Source organism: Phacochoerus africanus, chromosome 10 (assembly GCF_016906955.1).
Source record: "Phacochoerus africanus isolate WHEZ1 chromosome 10, ROS_Pafr_v1, whole genome shotgun sequence".
NCBI classification, from domain to species: domain Eukaryota; kingdom Metazoa; phylum Chordata; class Mammalia; order Artiodactyla; family Suidae; genus Phacochoerus; species Phacochoerus africanus.
The window spans coordinates 108,438,889-108,445,238 of record NC_062553.1 but is presented as its reverse complement, the minus strand read 5'-3'; the positions used below and the strand labels follow the sequence as shown (position 1 = coordinate 108,445,238).

The following is a 6,350-nucleotide window of genomic DNA, read 5'->3' as shown; positions in this document are numbered from 1 at the left end:
CCCAGAGGGAGTCACTTAATCTGTTTCTTAAGATCCATGATATAATAATCTGTGTGAATGTAATTGTGTTTAAATATATGTATTTTATGCTATAAAGAAAATAAAAATAAACATCACTCAGAAGCACAATACAAAAAAAAAAAATTGACTAGTATCCATGAGGATGGGGGGTTCAATCCCTGACCTGGCTCAGTGAGTTCAAGGATCCAGTGTTGCCATGGGCTGTGGTGTATGTTGCAGACATGGCTCAGATCTGGCGTTGCTGTGGCTCTAGTGTAAGCTGGCAGCTGCAGCTCCAATCCCACCTCTATCCCAGGAATTTCCATATACTACAGGTTCAGCTGCAAATAAAAAAGAAAGAAAAATCTTGCCTCCCCTCAAATTGTCAGTGCACTCCAGGGTGCTTTTTGTCAGTTGTTGCCTCCCATAAACATGGTTGTTTTCCTCTGGTTTTAATCAAGTACACCAGGTGTTATTGTTTTTTAATATTTTAATATGCTTTTTTAACACTGTGATACCTGTACAGTTAAATAAAAAGTTATCTTGTGCTTAAAAACAAAGATTGAGCATGTTCTAGGAACTTTTTTGTGTGTGAATACCTGCTGTCATTCATGATTAAACAACTCAGAAATACCATTCCTGTCTTACCTAATGTGTATGTATTAGCTACATTTGTGTTTATTTGTTGATAGGCTTGTTGCTTGCTTATGTGTTAGTTTGGGATTTTTTTAAAAAAATATTTTTATACCAAGAGAATATAATTTAATATAATAAAAACCTAAAACAAGAGGTAGAAGATACTGATTATTCTTTGAACTTGGTACAAGATTAAATAATTTTCTTTTCTGTTTCTTAAGTGCAGTTAGAGATAAGCTGGCAGGAGAAAATGTTTATAAAAATACTTTCATTTTGAACAGCAGAAAGAAAATGCTATTCTTAAAGATAACTGCTTCAATTGAATCTGATGGAAATCTAACTCCAAAAATCTGTTACCTGTTAATTATCTGGCTAGATTTGGCTTTTAGCTTACCTGGTTCACATTACTGTGCGTGTCTTCCCTGAAGTTGCATTTTGAAGAGAGCCAGGGACCCAAATACTGGAGGATAATCGTGCAGCTAAAGCATCAGTCCTCCTCGCTAGAACCCTCAGACTAAGTGGGTTGTATTGATTCTATAACCCAGGTTGTTTGTGTGGGAGGGAGGGGAAATGAGGAGACATGGTGGGAGCATGAGCTCCCATGTTTGGAATCTATGGAAAGTGTGGTCCTCAGGTAGACCCTTTAGCATGACAGTTATAGTCATTGTGTTTACAATTAGAAACTCATTCAACATAAAATATTCAATATTTTGGAAGATACATTTTTAATTAAAAAGGAAAGGTCACTCATAATTCTATCATTGAGAGAAAACCACTGCTAGCATTTTGGTTTATGTATTTTGAGATTTTTTTCGTCTATTTCTGGACATTAATTTTCTTTAAAATTGATTTTAACCTGTACATATTAGTTGTTCATTTGCTTTTATTACCTAATACTGTGTCTTCAATATTCCAGTCTACAATACTATTCTCCTACATCATTTTGATGATTGCATGTAGCATTCTACCATATGGAGATTATACAGGGTTTTTTTTTATTTATTTATTTATTTTATTTTTAGGGCCACACCTGTGGCATATGGAAGTTCCCAGGCTGGGGACTGAATCAGAGCTGCAGTTGCCACCTACACCACAGCCAGATCGGAGCCGCATCTGAGACCTACACCACAGCTTGAGGCAATGCTGGATCCTTTAACCCACTGAATGAGACCAAGGATTGAACTCTCATCCTCATGGATATTAGTTGGGTCCTTAAACCACTGAGCCGCAGCAGAAGATGCTATTATACAGTTTTTAAAACCATTTTTATATTTATTTTTCTCTCATTTCATGTTTCAGGCAAAAGTGTTTTTTGTTTGTTTGTTTGTTTGTTTTGTCTTCTTGCCATTTCTTGGGCTGCTCCCGCGACATATGGAGGTTCCCAGGCTAGGGGTCTAATTGGAGCTGTAGCCGCCAGCCTATGCCAGAGCCACAGCTATGCAGGATCCAAGCCGCATCTGCAACCTACACCATAGCTCACAGCAATGCCGGATCGTTAACCCACTGAGCAAGGGCAGGGATCGAACCTGCAAGCTCATGGTTCCTAGTCAGATTCGTTAACCACTGCACCATGACAGGAACTCCAGGCAAAAGTGTATTTGAGAAAAGTGTTTTTATACATAAATATGTGGGCAAATGCACAATTATTTTCTTAGGATAAATTTCTAAAGATGTAAATCCAAATCAAAGAGCATATGTGTTTTTCAGTTTTGAAAACATTATGAAATCTTTCTCTAGAAAAGTTGCATCAATTTACATTCAATCCAGCAATGTTCAGGAGAATGTCTCTATTCCAGCTTCTTCATTGGTAATGGATATTATCATTCTTTTAAATCTAACCAAACCGAGAGTCAAGTAATAATGAGTTTTTTTAAACTATTTATTTTCCATTACTCTTATTTCCATGTCCTGTTTAAGAGAGTGTAGAAGAACAACTTAAGATCATTCAGTGGCTCTTCCTATCCAATTTGTGGCCCAAGCAGTGGGAGCTGCAGTCCAGTCTTCCAGTGGCAGGCTGAGTGCTCCAGTCTTCAGTGGGAAACTGCTGGATGGGCATAGAGATCACCTGCCAACCTCACACCCGTGTGTGACCTAGGATTGAGTAGCAATAAATTTGGAAGCTAGAGCAGTTCATTCACCCTGAAATTCCTCCGTGGTCATAGCCTTTAAAGCAGCAGCCAAATCTTCCTTTTCACTCTCGTTGGGACCTCTGTAGAAGAAGAGATTAAGCATGACCTTCCAAGGGTGTTCACAGGAGATGGTACTATGCATGTGCAGAACTTCCTGGGCAAGCATCCACCACACTTGTTCTACTCAGTGAGCTCCCTTATTGGTGCACGGGATGGCAATGTCCACACAGTGCAGAGGAGCATCTGTCTATGCTCAGTGACTGTACACAGGTAACATAAGATGCCTGCATGAGAGGCTGGTGGTCAGCCCTGGGATCAATAACCACCAGAAATCATGGCTCCCAGAAGGCTGCCTAGATCTGGTTGGAGTAGATTCCAGGAGTTAAGCACCTAACAATAGGAGTGGTTTCAGTGACAGCAACAAACTTCAGCACAGCTCAGTAGCCAGCGTTCCTGGAGGATGTGACACTGATATCAGCTGGGTTTTCAAAGACACAAGCTGCCAGTGAAAGCTTTTTGCAGGTTCTTTTCAGATGTATGATGTAGATGACATTGTTTCTTTTTTCTTTGTTTTATTTTGTTTGTAGATGTACTGTTCCATTTGGAAGTCAAAGCTGGTGTTACCTAAGTGGGTTCCTGCTGCAAGGAATTTGTGGAGATTCTTCTTCCTCGTTTTCAGACTATCCAGGGCTCTGGGTATTGTAAAATTTTCCTTTAAGTTACAATGGGAACCCAGAACAATGCTTGTGGACCCCTCTCTGGGTAGCACATAAAGGTGAGTTGTATTTTTATTTGCACTTTTATTACTGTCGACCTGCACGTCTTCATGTATATGGTCTGCTTATATATATATATATATATTTTTTTTTTTTTTTAATTTGTGAATTACCTCTTTATGTTTTCCTATTTTTCTTTGGAGTTTTTTTTTTTTTGGTCTTTTTGCCTTTTCTAGGGCTATACCTGCGGCATGGAGATTTTATCTTTTGCTTCTAAATTGAAGCATCCCTTCTCATAGTGGTAGCTAGTTTAACACCAATCCCTCTAATGTGTTGTTAGTATGCTTTCTTAGTTTGGAGCTTTCTTTTTAAAATTGTTTAAGGGTATTTAATAAGAAAATTTTATTTATATTTTTTATAGTTTTTGGCCAAAAATAAGGTATTAGAAATAGTTTTTCAGGAAAACTAATCTTACAGTGGTAGGTAGGCTTGTTTAGACAGGGAAAACTCAACTAGATTATTATTCCATAGTCAAAAAGTGAGACAGGGGTCCACAGTCAAAAGCTAGAGATGGAAACAAAACATTATGAGTAAGTGTCAGATGCCTTTTAAGGGATGAATGATAGGAGTTGGGTCAGTGTAGGATCTAAATAGATGTAAGAGTCATAGATGGTTTCAAAGTTTGAGACTAAGAAAAATGTGTGAGTGCTAGAAACATAAATGTTGGCATGCTGACCATTGTTTTTCTCGGAATTTGTTTTCTTTGATTTTGAATAAATTGAGTTGAAGGTGACAGCAGTCTGCATATATGAAAAGTGAAGAGTTCTTAGAAACTTTTTTCTACCACATCTCTGATAAGCATTCTAAAATAACCAAACTCATGTTTTATTCTATCTCATCATAACCATTATTTGTGTTGTTAGAGAGTGGCCACCAGGTAAAGAGGATGTTTTCAGTCTTTCCTCTAACTTTCTGCTATAGTTGTTTCACTCCTCCTGTCCCACATTGGTCCCGAGTCATAGGTGAATGGTTGCAGTGACCTGCTGTGACACGAGACCCCAGCATCCAATCTGCTTCCATCTCTTCCCCTGTTCTGGAATTACCGCCCACTGCCATATCTAAGCCAAGCTTACTACATATATGAAATTAATGGGCAATGGCAAATGGCTTAGCTGATCAGGATCCTGGACAGAGAAAGAGTAAAAGATCAGGTTCAAGGAGTAGAGGTATGTGAATGGACACAGGAGAATGGGCACATGTGGAGAATGAAAAGTATCACTGATACATGGCTGACTCTGGGTATAGTAATGTAACACCTTATTTATAAAGGGTTATCATGGGACTCCCACAGAGAGAATTCTCTGCTACTTCCTCTGTCCATCTGACAATCCCTTATTCACAATTCCAAATATCCAAAGATCTCTGACATCCAATAGTTATTTTTCTTTTTCTTTTTGCAAGTTCATTTGGCAGCAGAAATTTATTTGACCTTTCATAATGACGTTTATGGTGTTAATTTTTATTAACAAAGCCAGTAAGTTAAAGAGCCCAGATGTCACCTGATTTTCCAATACAATAAGGATGGCAGTGGTGAGAAGAGCACCAACATTACGAATTCAGGTGGTGGCTGTCTTCTGCAGACTGGGGCAGAAGTGCCATGAGACTAAGCTCACTAGTAACAGTAGAAATTAATAAAATTCCCAAACAGTAAAGCCCAAGGGGCATTGCTTCACCATCAGAAGCCTCATGGGTGCAATTAATCATAATTACCCCCATGTTAATATACCACGTTTACACCAGTGCCTCTTCCTCGGCTCACATCTATGGCCGCAGTGAAGATCCCTTACAATCAGCTTATGGAAGGGTTTGGGTTCATGAATGGGCAAGCTGGGGATGTAGGTACGAGACAGAAACAGATGATGGCTGCACTAGAGCCTCATTCAGGGTAAGACAATGATTACAGGAAATCATCCCAATGGACAGGTTCAGAGAGTGCCTTGCTGATTCATTTTGTGTGGACAGATAAATAACCCAAGCTTAAAATACATATAGAATGATGGGCGAAGGGAGGTGGCTTGGCTGATAAGAGGCCTGGAAAGAGAAATGTTGAAAGATCAGTTTCAAAGTGTTCTGGGTAGAGACATGGGGTGGATGTATGAGAATGGTCATGCACTGTGGAGATGTTCATATCACATGTTAATGTCCACCAGATATCTTCACCAGGAAAGCAGCACTAAACACCCTGGTAAATAAAATTGAATTGGCCAGTTTACATAAACCAGCCTCTGTCATCACCCACCCTGGTGCTGATACAATGGGCACATAAAATAAGTACCTTTGATGACAGAGATGGAGGCTACACATGGGCCAACAGTATGGGATTCTACTTGCTAAAGCCATGAAATGTACAACCTGCCAGCAATAGAGATCATTGCTAAGCTGTCCATATGGCACCAACTGGTCACTTGGAGGACAGCTGAATACATTGGACTCCTTCCAGCTTGGAAGGTATATTGATTCATTTTGATAAGAACAGACAAATTTTATAGTTATGGCCTTGCGTTTCCAACCCATGAAGCTCTAGCCAGCGCCATTGTCCTAGGGTCTATACAACATATGATTCATCACTACAAAGGTCCATGTAATATTATATCAGCTTAAAGGACCCACTTTGCAGAAAAAGGATTTTGTAGATGGCCCATGACACATGACCCAGCAGTTGTATTATACACAGTGCCGTTCAGAAGCTGCTGGCCTGCCGAAGGCTAAGGTAAAGCCCAAGTTGAGAGAAGATACTTCACAATGAATCCATTCCTTCAGGACATAGTGTCCATTTTCATTCAAAGGTCTTTATGTGATGCTGTGTCTC

General features: G+C 39.4%; 1 pseudogene; it reads right to left on the bottom strand.

Annotated features, from left to right (window-relative positions):
- Window positions 1–2,577: 2,577 nt before the first annotated feature.
- Window positions 2,578–6,075, bottom strand: LOC125137481 (40S ribosomal protein SA-like; annotated as a pseudogene).
- Window positions 6,076–6,350: the final 275 nt, after the last annotated feature.